The sequence below is a fragment of the Cavia porcellus genome, unplaced genomic scaffold (assembly GCF_034190915.1).
Source record: "Cavia porcellus strain 051 isolate PalLab524CR breed Dunkin Hartley unplaced genomic scaffold, mCavPor4.1 scaffold_12, whole genome shotgun sequence".
Lineage (NCBI taxonomy): Eukaryota > Metazoa > Chordata > Mammalia > Rodentia > Caviidae > Cavia > Cavia porcellus.
In genome coordinates this window covers 13,213,064-13,231,790 of record NW_026947495.1, presented here as the reverse complement: position 1 = coordinate 13,231,790, position 18,727 = coordinate 13,213,064, and positions in this window count along the sequence as shown.

The following is an 18,727-nucleotide window of genomic DNA, read 5'->3' as shown; positions in this document are numbered from 1 at the left end:
TAATAGCTGCTTTACATTATAAGACTCAAAGTTTCAGGTTGGTAGATAGGGGCAGGAAGAGTAAAAACAAGCCTGGAACGTGGATATCTAATGACCGACATTTAATGTAAGACGTATCATGATTAATAGTTGTTAATGTTTTATTCATAGTTACCTTGTTCTTTTATCATCTCTTAATATGACTAATGATAAAAGAATACGATCTTTTCATTGTTTGTATAGTAGCTAGGGAGATCTGAGCTCACAGGGCCAACTTTGGGACCGTTCTACAAAATCTGATTGTCCAGTCATAATAAAAAGAGAACCAAATAATGAATATTCATATGTATGCATATATCAAATGCAGAGAAAGTGAAGGAAAGTTTAGAAATACATACTTTATGCAAGCAGCTAATTTCAGAATATATTGTGACAGACCATGTACCCATTGGGCAGGAATAACTCCTGTGAGTACTGTGTGGATGGGTGATTGTTTGCTGAACTAAGTTTGGTATATGTCTGAACTCCAGGCTCAAGGATCAGTATTTCTGTTACACGTCTATAGCACTAAAGAAAACATTACTTGGCACTCTCCTAGTGTCTTTAGCAAAAGGCAGTAGAAATGACAATGACTGCTAACTTTATTTCTTTAAATAATTGGAAACACAGAGAAGATAACGAATAAACTTGAGCTATACTTGTAGACATTAGGTTCCAGGGTCATTAAGAAACATTTTCAAGTTGGACTTCCAGGCCTCTACCATAGCTGAAGTGTTTCTGTTCCAGCAGGAACTCTTCTAGTACGATAGAGAAGATGAAGAAAGAAATGAAATCTACCACCGAGTAGTTTATAAGATCACCATAAAAGGAATGGTGTCCTCCTGAAGATACCTAGCATTCTGTAAATCATTTCAGTTGTGTAATATTCTCAATTGTAAGATGGTTTTTTATCAGGAATTAATTTTTCACATCAGAAAGAAGGCATACATCTGAAATATAGGCATATGAATTGTGGACATTTAGATTTGTATGTTTAAAAGATAAGAAAAACTCTGGGGCTGGGGATTTAGCTCAGCGGCATAAGCGCCTGCCTTGCAAGCAGGCAGTTCGATCCCTGGTACCGATAAAAACGAAAAAAAAAAAAAGATAAAAACTCAAGAAATAATGCAGTTTTCTCAGTGTCGCAACAACAGTTGGAAACCCATGTATTTTGAAATAGAAGGTGATAGTTCAAAGGGAAAAGGGAATCAGATGAGGGGTTGTTAGGGAAAAGAAAAAAGTGAGGAAAAAAGAATAAAACAGAAACAAAGCTTATAAATAAGGAGGGGAAAAGGGATAGAAGAGAGAGCAGGGGAATGGAAAGAAAAAAGGAACTAACATATACTATGTGTACATAGTACAAATTCTTTATAATGCATGGGATCATTATGCTTATCTAAACTGTATGAATAAACTTAATTTTTAAAAATAAACTGTATCTTTGTTCATACCTTTTCCCGTTCTGAAGACATTAATTTTTAAGAGAGCTGTTTTGTGAATTCCACCTAAATTTCCCTTTTTTAAATGTTTTGAGATATGTACTCACCAGTCAGTTCAGGATGGACTTGAACTTACTCTGTAACTCAAAATAACCTCCAACTTGCAGCAAACCTGCTGCAGGCCTCCTAAGTACTGAAATTATAGGCTCGCACCACCACGCCCGGCTGCCATCTAAATGTCAGTACTGGCATATACCTCATCTTTGGTTTTAGTTGATGAATAGATATGGCCTTTTTAGTATCATTGATATGTGCCATATTTAGCATGAATATACATGATGATGCACATAATTATGTATGTACAGGTAATATGTACATTTATCATGCACATATTTTGATACATAAAAATCAAAATTATAAAGAACTGAGGAAAATCTAGCTATATAAAAATAATAAAACAAAATATAAGCAACTTGAGGGATCCTTGGCAAGAGCTAAGTGGTATTGAATTTCATAGATGAAAACACTGGATATAGTAAATTATACATAGATACAAACGATTTCTCATGGAAAAGATAATTCATTGTATAAAACCAAAATTACAATAAATTTTTATTGTTGTTACTGCTTTGTACTTCTTAGATGCTGTATTAGTCAGTGTTTTACTGGAGAGAACAGATGAAACCCAGAATATACAGAAACAACAAGATTGGCTTACGATAGTCATAGAGTCCAATGAGGAAGCGTGAAGAGGATATTTATGCACTGGAGGCCGAAGGATTCCATCCAAGGTCTGGAGTTCACCCTAGTGTCTTGTGCAAGTCCACATCAGCAGGCTGATGGGTCCGCGACAGAAGGCTGAAGGCTCTGTGATGAAAGGCTGAAGAGTCTATACTGGAAAGCTGAAGAGTCTATACTGGAAGCCAGGAGGCGAGGTCCAAACCAAAGGAGAAGACTGGAGCTTCTCCCAAGAATGGAATGGATTTGTCCTTCCTCCTCCCCTTTTATACCTCAGGTGATAACCCACCGTAGGGTGGGTCTTCTTCTACATCCTTGGGTGTAGAATTTCTAGACCCATTTAGTTAACTTCTAACTGTCTCAAGTTGACACAATCAATCAACCACTACAGATGCTTTCCAAGAAAAGTGTAAAATGTGTAAGTTGGTGAATTTGGTCCTTATCTTCACACTACCCAGCAAGAACATATTATCTGTGAGGGAAGAACCCATAGCCTTCTTAAAGTGCAAGCTATTTCATGCAAATCAAAGTTCATCAGATTTAGTATAGACTGTCATAAAGATTAGGCCAAACCTCATTTTATCTTACTGCAAAATATATGAAAAATTTAGAAGAAACCTAGCCTGCATTACGGTACCCAATTTGATAGAGTATTGTATAATACTTTAAACTATATATTCAGCCTTCAATGAAAACCTAAAACTAATCACTAGAAGTATTGTCTTCTTAGATGAAGTTCAGAATAATAAAGCTTTAAAATATTTTCTTTAATTTGCAGAGGTAAGTGTTTATAGATGCATCATACAGTGACATGATTGATACTAAATCATGATGTTAACTCTTAAATCATGACAAGTGTAACAAATACTACAACAGCACTTCCAAAACACTTGCCTTGCAGAGAAAAATATCAAGGCATTATTAGGTGGAACTTTAAAATTATAGTAACAAGGATTTCAAGTAAAGTATAAAAAAAGATTTCAAGAATTTTTGAATGAGATGAAAAACTTTATATTTCACCGGGCACTATTAAATACTAATTACATCATTCTGAGGGAAATGGGTGGAAGATAAAATCTCCTATCAAAACACAGCAAATAATTTTCCCAAAAATATCAGCTTATAAATATCCAAAATGTCCAAGATATAATTGAAAATCTCCTGTAAAACTAAGAATAAAAAAAAAATCAAAATATAAGGCGAAACATCAACTGATAACAAGATTGATATGAATTAAATACTGTAATTAACTGAAAAGGACTTAGAGGTGGACATTATAAAAGAATGTAAGCTATCATTTAAAAATAGTATGGAAATAAATGAGAATGTGAACAACATTCATAAATAAGTAGAAACTATAGACTGAGAATCAAAATAACTATAAAGCGATCCTTCTTAGGGTACTCCATGCACAGATGGGACACAGAGAAGGATGGAGAGAGTGAACTTGAGAAGAGAAACAATAGAATTCACATTGTCTGAAAATCCATAAGATAAACACTGGGAAAAAAACCCCTAGCATTTGTAACATTCAAGTGACAGAACAAAAAGAGAAAGACCACATGGCTGAAAGAGTATTTCAAGAAATAATAGCCGAAATATTTTTAGTTTGCAAATTAGAAATTTACAGATTCAAGATACTAAGAAAGCCTGAGAGAGAATAAACTCTGGACGCTGAGCCAGTGCATGTCATCATTAAATCCTCAAAACTAAAGACAACGAAGAAATTTTGAATGCAGCTACAGAAACAGCATTTGGTTATAGAGGAACACAACCTCTAATGACAGAGGATTTCTCACCTTAATCTAGAGTGCTGAAAGTAATGGACACAGAATTCTTTAAGTGCTAAAAGAAAACCTTTTGTTAACCATGGATTTTATAACCAGCGGAAATGTTTCATGAATCAAAGAGTAATTGAAGAATTCTAGGAAATGAATACTTTTTCTAATAAAAGAAGCCTCTGATTTTTAAAATGGGCCTTTTCTCATGTACGATATTTGGTAGAAAATTACAAAAGGTGTACAGACCTCTTAATTACTGAGTATCTTTGCTTATAGTCATACCATAAAACACATTAGTTTTTGAAAACCTCCTTTTTATGTGGTACCTTTTTGTGCTCTCATGTTTTAAAGATCTGTCTGTTTTTCCAGGTGACAGGACTGGAAGTGTCATTCTTCACTTCTGGGTTACCTGGGCCTGTGACACTCTGGAAATGTGTTAGCTAAGTTTATTTATTTATTTATCTATTTATTTGTTTGTTTATTATCTTTTTGAGACAGGGTTTCCCTCTACAGTTCTGGCTGGACTTGAGCTCACATTCTGGCCCAGGCTAGTCTCAAACTTGCAAAGCCTTCTTTTGCCTCTTGCCTCAGCCTTCTGTTAAGTCATTTTAGGTAAAACATTTATTGTCACTATGAATCTAGTTGTCAGGCATTGAATTATCAATGTTCAAAAAGAAAACAATATGCCCTATAAAATATTACAGTGAATCCACACTAATGGTAGTTTTAAGTGTGTTTCTAAAAATCATAATTTCCATGAAATTTCCACAGACAGAAGTTGGTGTGTTTTAAAAATCAATCTCACTACACATTTTATCTTCAGCAAATGAACTTAAAGGAACAAGGTATAAAGTTTGCGTGGCAGTGCTTGTCAGTGCCATTCTATATCTAGCTATTGCTCTTACATCCTTTTGTGGAGCCTGTCTTTAGAAGCTCTTAACCAGTTAGTGTTGAACTCTACTTCATGGCCAAGAGAAAAACCAGAAGTCAACCATACAGGTAATTTCCTCTTTTTCTGACTAAATATACTTCCTCATTTTGATTTATAAGCAAAATCTGGAATGCTTTGTGATTTATTTAGAGGTAATATAGAAAATGATGCTGTTATATTGGAAAAGAAAATTAAGATTTTATAATTAGTTTGCATATAAATAAATATGAATTTTGCACTTAGGAGCCTCTAGTAGATATAACACTACAGACTGTCAAAAATGAATGACTTGAGTGAAAAATAAATGACAAAAATGAAGCACTCGAAAATAAAGAAGGAACAGAAAACAGTAAAAAGAACATAAATACTGATAAATATATATTTTACTAATTTTATAATATCTGATGGCTGGAAGAAAGAATATTATGCTAAGTGAGTCTTAAAACATACAAACAGGAGGAAAGGTAAGAGTTCTAAGTGCAAATGAGGTTTCCACCCTACACAACTCCCAGGATGTGAGAAACAGTCATATAAAGACTAGGATGTCACTATGTACATTGTAACACTGAAGGCAACAACAACACACTAAAAAGATACACAAAAAACATTATTAAATCAATAAAATCTAAAAAATAACTCAACCAAAAAATTAAGTAGAAGAGTATCAGAAAATAAAAATAGAAACATAAATAACAAACATCAAAACCCCTATATACCATTAAAATGCAGACTTAACACATCAATCAATATCTTAAATGTGAACATCTTAAGTGTACCTATCCATACATGATAGAGGTTGGCTCAGTGGACTAAATGCATGATTCATTTGTAGGCCATTTGTAAGAAGATTTTAAAATTCAATGACATAGATTATAAGTTTAGGAGTTGGGAAATGATATAACATACAAACTTCAATAAAAACTCTTTACAAAATAGGAGCAGCAATAGTAAAATTTGATAAAATAGATTGTACAGTAGAGAAAATTACTAAGCATGAAAGTACCAAATAGAGAAATAAAAGATCAGCCCCGCAATAAAGCCAGATTTTTTTAATGTTCTGATCATGCTGGTTAACTTATATGCTCTAAAAGGAAATCACTGTAGTTTGGTTTCAATAATCCATCACAATCTGTAATAAATGAGAAGACTTTAAAACGAATGACACAAAAATTAATAGAGCTGATGCAAGAAACGTGTAAACCATCAAATGTAACTGAGGTCTTTAACACCACTCCTATCACTTGGTTATGAAAGAGACTGGAGAACTGAACACAATCAGTGAACACAATTTAAATTCTTTGTCCAAAAATGGAAGACTAGCACAAAATTTCAAGTGGACCCGGAATATACACCACAGTGATCCATATCCTGGGACATATACAACTCTTAACTCATTTACAAAAAGAGAAATCCTTCTGAATATGGTTTGTAACTTCAATGAAGTAAAAACAATATTCAATAAAATAATAACAGTGAGAAAATCATTAATCAAGTGGAAATTGAACAGTGCTTTCCGAATAACCGAAATAATAACCGTTTTGTATGAAATAGTCTACAAGAAAAAGTGAAAAAGTTTACGAGTAAAAATAGAAATGTAAAATACTAAAATATGAAGCATAGGTAAAAGCATGTTAAGAAAAAACACTATTGCACCACATTTTTAGAAGTGAGGTCTCAAATCAATAATCTGATATTGTATCTTAAAAAAGTAAAAATAATGAAGTTATAACTAAAGCAAAAAAAGAAGGAACTAATAGTAATAAAATCAAAAATCAGTATATTCAGCATTAGAATGTGAGAACAAAGAAGTTACATTAGTTTTGCATATTTAGGATGGCAATATAGGCAAAAAACTGATTGAAGCAGTCTTGAAAGTTTGCTCTAGAGGGGGACTAAATCTTACTGATTTCTAATTTCATTACTGTTAGTTACTTTCTTCCCTTGATTTTCTTATAACTTGTATATTTTTTTCAGTTGATGTGAGCTCACTTTTAAGAATGTGGTGCTGAAAAGCTCCCACTTGAAGAGGGGCAGGCAGAGGGAGGGAAGGAGTAGAAAGATTTAGGATGTGTCTCGGGCATGTGCCAAACACCCACAGAGAATAAAGACTGTATCTCATAAAGCTGAGCTACTGCTACCGCTAGGGTTAATAATAATAGTAATAATAACAACAATAATGAAGATATGCAGAAAGAAAGCAGAGATGGGGAAAGGGAGGTGGCTGCAGAGGAGAATGAAAAGGAGGCGGTATGCCTTCCGTACATACACCTGTTTCCTTAGACGAAGATAATGTCATGTGTTGTAAACATGCATTAATTTAAAAATTAAATCAAGGAAACCCTCAAAATACATGCATACCTATATACGAAATGTGCTCTGAAGTTTATAAAGCACTGGCTGTGTTTATAGATTTAAAAAATTGTTTGGAAATTGTATTACTTGCCATGAATTCCTACTGTTTGGCAGATCTTAAATTGTCCTCCTCAGAAAGGGATTGTGTGTGGCCTCAGCCTCTTGCTGGCAGGGTAAATGGAATTGTTTTACTGAAAGGCAGTTTGCCTTAGGAAGTAGGGTTCAGGGCAGTGCCCTTTGTCTCATTCCGAAGGGCAGCTTGCCTGGAGGAAGAGGGGGGAACAGGCGGCCTGGTTCTAAATTCAGACACAGCATGTCTGAGACCAGTATTACTGTGGCATCCAGAGTCCAGCCTAAGTTCTTGAATCCAGTGCTATTTCCTTTTACCTCTTTCCTCCTTGGCAAACCTATGATGTCTTTCTTATGCAGAAACCTGAGCCAACAGAAATAACACGGAAGTTCATCTTCTGTCTGTGTCTGTCTCTTCTCTGTCACATCCGGTTGCCCCCTCTGGAAATTTAGCCATAGCAATGTGGCTGCCTTTGCCCTCCTTTTTAATCTGCTTTAATTTTTCCTCTATTCTCATGCACCTTCAATAATAGCACCTTGTGTATGACCAGTGTGCCCAGAAAGTACCATCCTGAAAGACAGTTTAAAAAGGAGAACAAGTGGTGAGAGGCATAATGGTTTAGAGAATGTGGGAGAACAGAGCCTGGGAGGTGCCGGCAAACCTTGGCTCCCACACACTCCAGATAACTAACCTGTGAGATTCTTTACCTGCTATCATTATCCAAGGAAGATGTCAGGAGAACTGGCCCCGCACTTTATCGTCAGATCACAGTGCAAGCTGAGGCTTTATGAGCTGTGGAAAGCCACATCAAATATAAGCTTGTAAAAATCAATATATGACTTAAAAAGCAGTGTGATGATTTAATGAACCAATGGTACTGCTGCTTATGCAATATGATAAATGCTTATAATTTATAGTTTGGTGTATTTATAGGAAACTGTGGGAAAATGTGAAAATATATTTTAAGACTATATCTAGATTTATAGGTTAATTATTTTACCATACCCATGGCTTAATGGTTTGAATGTCACCCCTGGGTTTTCTTTGAAGTTAAGCATTAGCATTATTGTTAGGATTGGATGGTTAAATAAGAGAAATAATTGCTTATCACCACCAGCCATTATTGCCTAAGTATGAATTAAGTTCTTTACATTAGGCAGGCTTTTAACAAGGACCTGAGGGATTCAGACTGAGAATAAACAAGTTCTGAGTATACTAGAGGAAAAGAGAAGACAGTGGACCTTGGACTAATGGACGCAAGTGACCGGCTGTACAGAGTGACAATGGAAGTGTGGAAGTCTGGAAAATACAGACTGAGAGCAGTGAGGCACTGAGGTGCCAATGCGATTATAACTGGGAATGACGCCCTACTAGACTTACTCTGCATTGTTGACAGATGAAAATTCTTCCTGTTTAGTTGTATCAGCAACCGATCCAATAATACACCATGCAGAGGAGGAGAGGCAGTTCTAATGACAGGGAAGGAAGGCTTCATGCCAGGCTTCCTCTGAACAAAAATGCTAGCACACTAGCTCCATGACCCCCACATCTGTAGTTTTGCTTTTTTGTAGTCTTAGTTATCTCCCATCAACTGTGTTCTGACACTATGAAATGGTAGAGTACATAAATGAGCAATTTATTCATTTAAATGTTTTATTATAGTTTACTGTTATGATTATTCTATTTTATTATTAATATTGTCAGTATCTCTCTGTGTCTTTTATAATAAATAGGGAAGGGGAGAATGCATATCTTTTTTCCATGGAACTGCCTTGCTTTGCACCCTGTTTTTGCTTTAAGAAGTGGGATCCTAAAAAACAAGGATATTGGCAGCTCCAACCACAGCCCACAAATCATCCCCTTCTCCATAAGTTATCCCTAATAAACTCATTTGTTTGCTGCCAAGTTGTACTTCTCAGAGTTGCTCTTTAGTCTGTTAGCTTCTTCCCACTTTACAGAACATGTAATTTTTAACTTTTTATATTTTAAAAAACAAAACAGAAAAAAGAATAGAAATGATGCAAAATTTCCAAAATTAGTAGTAAATTAACACTAGTTACTATATTGCTGTCTTAGAAGTAGTTGTTCAGAGTAGAAAAGTTAAGCACAAAAATGATCAATCAATCAAACAATGATAGCACAAACTGTTCTTTTTGATTAACTGAGATTAGTAGTAGAGTTATCTATGTTTTATATATATATATATATATATATATATACACACACATATATATGTATACTTACATACATTTAATCTTTTCCCTTCTTCCTTTTTTATTTTAAAAAGCAAAAGTGAAAAAAGGAAAGAAATAACATAGAATTTTGAAAGTGGAATAAGAAATTAACACTAGTTAATATATTGCATATTGTTATCTTCAAAATAGTCATTCAGGTTACAAGATCTAGGCATAAAAAATGATCAAACAATCAAACAATGATAACACAATGAACTAACAGAGGTTAGTAATATAGTTATCTATCTTGCATACATATACATACATACAGTTATATATGTATACTTACATACACATAATCACCTATTTCCTATTTTTCTCCTTTCTTCCACCCCAGTTGTGTTATTTTTTTCCTTTTGAGCACTTTCTTTTGCTTTCATTATTACAATTTCTATTATATATTTTGGATCTTATTACTCTTTCAATTTTTTTATTATTATTATTATTTTACACTAGGGAGGCAATCCAATATTTATAAATGTGAGTTTGATGTATTTCACTTATGAGTATAGTCTCAAATTGCTTTCATTTACCTATAAAAAAACCTCAATATTATCCTTTTTATAACTGAGTAATATTCCATTATATAAAAACAACACATCTTTTTTATCCATCATGCAGGTGGTAGGCATTTTGGCCATTTCCAAGATTTAGCTATTGTAAATTGTGCTGTTATAAACATGGGTGCACATATATTGTTGTGGTGTTATTATTTTCAATTTTTCTGGGAAAATACAAGGGGAATAATAGCTGAACTGAATGAGACTTCCAATCCCAGTTTTTTGAGGAATCTCCATACTTATTTCCACAGTAGCTGTACCAGTCTACACTCTTACCAACAGTAAAGCCTGTCCCTTTTTCCCCACAGCCTCATCAACATTGTTGTCAGTTTATTTCTTGATGGCAGCCATTCTTTCTGGAATGAGATAGATGTTCAATGGTGTTTTAATTTGCATTTCTCAAATGACCAGTGGACATTTATTCATGTATTTACTTGCCATTTGTATTTCTTCATCTGAGAAGTGCCTGTTCATCTCAGATGTCGATTTTTGGTCTTTGAATTTTGGGTGGGTGGATTCTTTTCAATTCTTTATATGTTCTAGATAGAAGACTTTTGTCTGAGGGACAGCTAAAATTCATTCCCATTCTGTGCATTTTCTTTTCACTCTGTTGGTGATTCCTTTTGAAGTACAAAAACTTTTTAATAAGATGAGATCCTGGTTGTTGATTCTTTGAAGTACTTCCCATGTGGTTTGTGTTTTGCAGAACTCATAATTGAAGCAATCTTTGAATCTTTCTGTCAGTTTCTTGTATGCCTCTAAATCCAGCAGTTTTTGATATGTACTGTGAATATCCTATGATAGAAGTAATGATGTCATTGATGATGTAATACCATTGATAGTCAACATAGCAGGTACTTTTATCAGTGCTTTCCGTATCTTGATCCACTGATCAAAGCAATAAGTACTATCATTAACCTCATTTTACATATGAGATACTTCTGTAGTCAGAGTTTAAGAGGAAAACAATACAGGACACATAATTTATAGTATTATTTTATAATAGTCAATTAAGAGTCAAACGCAAAAGAAAGAGTGCAGAAAATCTGTGTACACACTAAACATCCAAAGAATCCTGCTGAGAGCCTGATTCCCATAGCAATGTCCTGTATGAATCCAGCTCAAGATGCAGAGCCCACTACAATGTCAGGCAAGTCTGTTTCAAAGGTCTGTACTAGGGAGGTCGAAAAGTCAGTGGTAGAAGTTAGAAAGTCTGTGCCAACTGGATGAAGGATCTGTGCCAGTAGACTGGGGAATCTCCACTAGAACTGGAAAGCAATGCTCAAATTAAGGATCAGAGCTCCCCTGAAAAGTTCCACAGTCATCCTCAATGACAATGAGGTCCCAAGCTCCTCCAGTGATAACAGCCAAGTTATTATCAGGAAAAAAGCCCCACTAGCTCCTCCAGGAGAACCAACAGCAACAGGAGCACTAACAACACTTCCACTTCAGTTTTCCTTTTTATGCTGCTGTCCACCATCCTCAGGTGGGCCCTTCATCCCCAGCACCATACTGATCCAGTTCAGCTGGGGATTACAAATTGATCACCCGTTGTCAACCCAAACAGACACCTGAGGCCCAAGGCTAGTTTATACTGTTACTGAGATTGAGATAATGTTGGACTGGCCTCAGAGGCCAGTGTAAGCCAAGGCTACACTACCTATGATCTTTCAATCAGCAGCATGGGAGCCTGATGGAAAACTCCTGACTCCCAACCCCAGTGTAAGCAAACAGTACCATTGTGGGCAGTCCCCGGAAAGGAGAAGCTGAACAAGGGCACTAGATGATTCCCAGCACAGGGTCCTTCCCACTGAACTGGTGGCTGTGTCTGTTTGGAGTCCATGTCCCTGAGATGCTGGCCTTGCTTTTTTAAGTGAGGCCTGAAGGCAACAAATTCTTGAAGCAGGACCACAGGAAGGTGTCTGGATCTCAGAACTGAGAAGGGAGCTTTGTAATCTAACAGTACTCCTCAAAAGCAAAAGGTTCTGTACTGAGTAATTGATATGGCACATTAAATTCAGTTATCTTTTCATACACTCAACAAAAGTAACAGAATTAAATATTTAGAATATTCTTGTAGATTCTCAGTTTACAGTTAATATTATTTACTTTAATGACTATGAGATGATGAAACTTAAGTCATCTCCTTCATTGTTCTATTTTGTGTGTGTGTGTGTGTGTATGTGTTCTTAAGATACTTTTGTCATAATAGAATGATGGACAGTGTGCCAATTTTAGTCACTTTGATCCTCACTGAGACACAATGCCCGATACCCAAAATTTAAATTAAGCTAGGTATATTTCAACTCACATTTTTAATCTGTGATCAGCCTGCTACATGGCAAAAATGGCATGGTGGAAAGGCATAGGGGAGGAAAACTATTCTCTTCCTGCTGGCCAGGAAACAGAGAGACTGGGGACACAAAAATACCCTTCCAGATCAGAACCCGAGGAACCAACTCTAGCCAAGTTCCACTTCCTAAGAGTAAGTCAGCTATAGCACCCCAATAATCCAATCATCTCCACTTTCATAAGCATTTGGGGGGACAGTTTAGACCTAAACTATAACAGTGCCCATATGATGTTTAAATATATATTACTTCTAGTTCATTTTTATATTTAATGCTGCTTGTATTAGATTTGTTTCTCCCCTGAGATCTCTTTAAAAATTATAGTAGTTTGCAGAATATTCACATAAATAATAAATAAGAAAATAAAGTGTTTAAAATATGCTTTTACTGGGCATTAAAATGATGATTTAAAAAATATCCTCCTTTCTCTGCTACCTTGATGATAGAAAAAGAATGACTTAGACTGAAAAGAATTGATCATAGGCCATTGAGAGGCAGAAAGATGGCAAGGGCTGTGGGCTGGTGAACTTTCTTACTCAGAAATGAACAGGGCCTATTAAATGTGACAAAGTCATTTTAAAATCCATTTATAAAAGTCCTAAGAGAGATCAGTGGCAGCACATATATTTTCATTTCTAATATAAGGCGTATTTTCTCAACAATGGTCTAATAACTCAACATGTGGTGTTAGCAATTTTGATTCTCAGTGTGTTAGAAAATACTACCATCAAATCTCAAAAAGTCATGGAGTTCCTAGGCGAGTGGGAGAATCTCAGCTAGTGCCTTTGAGGATAGTTTACACCTGTTGTTATTATTTAACTAAGAATTATTAGACATTGTCAAGATGGTTATTTTATAATATTTCAGGACTTAACTATTTTATCATTAGCTAAGGTACAGAATAGCGATTATTGAATTGAGGAAATACATTATAGCGTATAAACATTTGGTATCAAAGTTACAAATATCTGGTTACTTGGAATTAGAATTACTGTATGTCAATAATGGAAGAAAGCAGAGGAATGTTGATGCTTAATCACCATATTTTGAATTAAGTTGAAAAGTTAATGCACTAAAGCCAATTGCATATTCACAAAGACAGGATATGAAGATTCTCACTCGGAGATACAGCTATCTGAGTTGTAGGCATACCAATGATAATTAAATTGATAATACTGTTATGTTGCTGCTGTTATCAGTATATTCAAAAATTCTACTTGTCAACATACAAATTTAAACTCAATCAGAATTTTCACAGAAACAAAGATTCTGTAATCTTTAATTTACTGAAAGCTATTATGTTCATAAATATAGAAGGTTCTAACTGTTTCAGTAGAACCCTTACTAGCAAGCTATACCAACATGGATACAGAGGTTGCCTAGCAACATGTGAGGACAGAACTCAATTCACAAGGCATGGATGCGTGAATAAGACATGTGATGGGTTGAGTTAATGAATAGTGTGGTTCGCTGGTTTGTGCTTCTACTGACAAAGCTGGATAAACCACCCCATTGCTACTTTGGCTAAGCATATGCAAGTCTGGCACTGGTGCTCCTCCACTAGGGCCAGCAATAGATGTGCTGGCAGTATCTGATGTGATTTCATCCACAGGAGAGAGTAAGTATAAACAAAGGAGAATAAACAGTGATGCCCGAGACCATGTCCACATTTAAGAGGTGAAATGTCAGGAATAATAATCTGCATTTTTATACTAGTTTATAGTTTTATATCTGTGTATGTTTTTATTTATGTAAGTTGACCAAAACCATATATACAACATGCCTACCACTGAATATCACAATTCTTCAGATTGTTAGTAAATGTTTAATGACTGGTTGATTTTTTTTTTCCTTTTCTCTTTAACAGGAGTGGTTAGTTACTACAATAAAATTTTCTTCAATTTTCCAGTTTCTATAACCCATCATGTGAAAATACAACAGAGCCCAACAAAATATCTTAAAAAAGATAGAGGTCATACAGACAACATTTACTATAGTATATTGTTATAATGTTTCTGTTTTATTAGTTATTTTAATTTCTTACTGTACCTACTGTAAATTAATTTATAGCGTATGTGTTACATCTAAGAAAAGTAGTGTAAAAAGCAGATGTTGTTACTTGTGGTTTCAGGCATCTACTCAGGGTCTTGGAATATATCTCTCATGGGAAATGATATTTTGTACTGACATCAAAATACTGTTAATCATAACCACCATTTAAACAATTACAAGCCTGTGAAGAAAATCAGAAAATATTTGATTACATTATTTTTGAAGTTTTATGTTAATATTTTTCAATTATCTGGGAAAATTAATTGTATCTTTGTTTAGCATGTGCATCTGGAGATACAGTGACAATTTTATATTTCATTCATGGAAAAATTGAATCTTTTGGGGCTTGAAAGCCAGTGCTATGAAAGTTATCTGACACAAAAAGATCACTAATACATAACAAGACATAGGAAAGCCAACTTCTAACCATGATTTCTGATAACTCAAATTGGACAGATAGATATTAAGCAGAAAAATAGGGAACTGGCCATTTTTAAGTCATTTTTTATTCATTCTTCTGTTTGAATAATTTATTTTCAGAGTGAGAAAGAGATACATTTTAAGATTGTTAGCATTTTAGATTAATCTTAATTCTCATCCAGTATATCACCTATTATTAAAATCTTATGCCTACTATGTTTATCCTTTAGTGAATTATTTACCTGTAAGGTGGAAATGAATGATACCAGCTAACATTAGTGTTGTGGATTAAAAACTGGTGGCCAATATAACACCAGATGAATTAAACCCGCATGGTGCTGAGTGTAGATGGCTTACCTGAGAAACGTTGCCAGCATAAAAAGAGATATTAGGGAAGAAGAGTGGGGTGTTGTGGGTTCTCCTAAGTGTTGCATTTGGAGCAGTTTGTTCTCCTGGAAGAGCTTGTCATGCTGGATTTCCTGATATGAATTTGGCCATTATCATCAGAGGGGCTTGGGACCTTGTCACTGAGAGTGGCTGCGGTTCACTTTGGAGGAGCTCTGGCCCTTACTTTCAGCATTGCTCCCTGGCTCTGGAGGGAAGATGAGTGCTGTTCAATCTACAGGAGAAGTTGTCACGCTGGCTTTCTGGCATGAACTCAACTGTTCTCATCATTGGAGGAGCTCAGGATCTCATTGTTCCTGAGGATGGGTATGGTACTCCTCAGCAGAGCCCTGGTCCTTATTTAAAGTGTCACTTTTTGGCTCCAGTGAGGAGCCCTCAACTACAAACAAAGACTCTTAACCCTACTGACATAGACTTTCTAGCTCCCACTGCTGAACTTTGGGCTTTCTCATCACAGATCCATAAAACAGACTGGCATGAGTCATCGTCATGTACTCTAGAACTCCAATTGGACTTCTGGTAAGCATTGTCATGGACTCTAGGTTTTCAGCTGCACTCCTGCAGGACATTGCTGTGGGATCCTGTCCCTTGGCTGGATTTTCTAGGCCTTTAGTGTTGTGGACAGATTTGTTGCATTTTCTTTTGTTTAATTCTGGGTGACCATGATAAAATAATATTATAAATTCTATGTATGTAATGTAATTGTGATTGTAATTTATGTAATTGTTCTCCTTGCAACCCCTAACTACAACAATCAGGATCTTCTTTCTGTGAAGACTGGAGATTGTGAACATTGAATATTTATTATGGATTTAGGTACTAAGTACTACTCAACTATAAAGTAGTATAAATTTGAGGATTTTATAGATAAATGGATGCAATGAGACTATACTGAAAAATGAAATAAATCAGACTTACATGTATAAACATTGTATTGTTCCCCTGGTATAAAAAACTGAAAGACTAAATAGGATCCAAAATGTACAACAGATATTGTGAAAGAGGAACAAATTGCTCAAAAGGAAAGAATACCTAGATGAAAAAAATGTGAAAAGAAGCAAATACTATATATATATATGTATATATATATACACACACACACACACATACACACATATGTACATATATACACAAGATACATAATTATACTACTAATCTCTGTCAGTTCATGAAAAAGAACAATTTTTCATTGTTTGATCATTTTTTTGAGCTTGTAATGCTATATCCTGTAATCTGAGCAACTACTTAGAAGTAATAATATGCAATATATTAATGATTAGTATTATCCTATATTATTTTGAAATTCTATATCATCATTTTTGTTCCTTTGTCATTTAAATAAAGAATATGATAGTTATTATAATGTTTACTACAATGTTAACATACCTACTGATGACAGTGGTTGAGGGAATGAGAGATGAGTATGTATTTTTGGGCTTATTTTTGGAGCTACAAAAATAAACTTCAATTTGAAGACAGAAAGATGCTGACCAGTATGTTTTCTTTTTATAGATTTTACAAAAATACAATGTTAGATGCTTTCTGCCACAGTGGTAAAGACAGCACACTTTTTGTTCCAGTCTGACATAGATTTGACCTAGGTCTATCTTCTAACTGTGTGGTAGAGTATAATTGTCAAAACCATTACTATATCATAAAATTGAAATATGTCAGTAGATGCCTAGATTGTGTCAAAGTCTATTATCTCCATTTTTAAATTTTTCTATTGTTTGAAAACACCAGGAAGGAAACCAGATGAAGATAGCATGGTACCTGTCTATGTTATGCCATAGAGTTAGTTACATGAGAATCTGTAATTATCCCCATAGTAATACAATGAAAAATTGTGAATGCACTACTTGTAGTGCATCATCTTCTTCCAGAGCCTTCATTTTCTATTAAGAAGCTAGAAGTATTTTTCCACTCCTCTCGAACCAATCTTGACATTTGGGAATCTTGAAGAAGTCACTCTGCTGATCAAATAATAGCACATGAAAAATATTCCACCTTTATTAACTGCATGTCCCAAGGACTGCTTTAAATGATTTTCTGTGAATTAACTGTTTAATTGGAAGAATAACACTGTGAAATAGGTAATGATATTAGTGTCTCTAATAAACTTTAGGCAGTTGAGGTCTAGAGAATTTCAGTTTGTCCAAGGTCCTATATATAGAAATGTTTCTTCTCAACTTTGATGTGAATATCTCACTGCTTCCTAAGTATAACTGAGTAGAATTGTATCTTTCTATTATCAAGAGAATTAAGTGATCAAATTTTGGACTATTTCATTTTGAGAGACTAATCAACCCAGGTTTTCTTGAGTGATTTTCTTATGAATTGATCATACAGGTCTTTATATGGGAGAAAGCAAAACTTTAACTATGAACATCATTCCCTACGTACATAGTTACACTCAGACTTTTTTTTTTACAGTAGGTATCATCATCAAGTTAAGCAGAAACCTTTGAGGGTCAAATGTGTGCCAGAGACTGAGCCAAACACTCACTGGAGATGCCACAGAGCTGTGTCAAATAGATTTCCCCTTAAACCCATTTATCTGAATTTCTAGCACAACTCTGACAATTTCTAGGTGTGTCACTCTCACAAAATCAATGTAAATAAAAGTTTCAGTCCATTGTGTGCATGTGAGTTGGGCATTAACAAAGTCCAACCTCATAATTATTGTCAATTTCTTGATTTGAATTACTCTAAGTATTGTCCATTTCATTAAGACCCAGTGTTATTCTCCAGTGAGTACAGTCAAGCAGGAAACTGTTTCACATACCTTATAGACCTATATGCTCCATTCAAGGAATACTTACGCTAGTTGTAACAACTGTAGTCTGGAAGTAGATTCTAGATTATCTGCCTCAGCTGCAGAGTGTTTTCTTGACAAGTTCACATCCTTCATGTGTCTGCCATCATCTAGTAATTTATCAGGACAGGTTATCAGGATCCTGCTACTTAAGACTAAATCAAAATAAGATGAAACATCATTCTCCACTTGATTACCATCATCATATGACATATTATTTCTAATCCTGCTTCCAGTTCATTTCTTTCTCTGAAGTTGATTCCTAATAAGCATTTTCACCCCTTGAATTCTTTGCAGCACATGTTTATAGAGAACTCAACATACAACAATCAGAGAAAATAAATTGTAAGGAATAGTGGAGGGAAATTAATATTGCTTGCGTCTCAGTATATGAAAATTAGTTCTTCATTTTGCTTCAATGTGTGTAAATCCGCAAGATGATGGAATCTTAGGAGCAAAGCTGCTTAGCCAAAGGGACAAAGGTAATTCAAATTAGCTAGCTTCAAAACTTGTGCCTTTTTTGCTAGACCGTATTGTATTGTGATTATAAAGCTTTCTTTT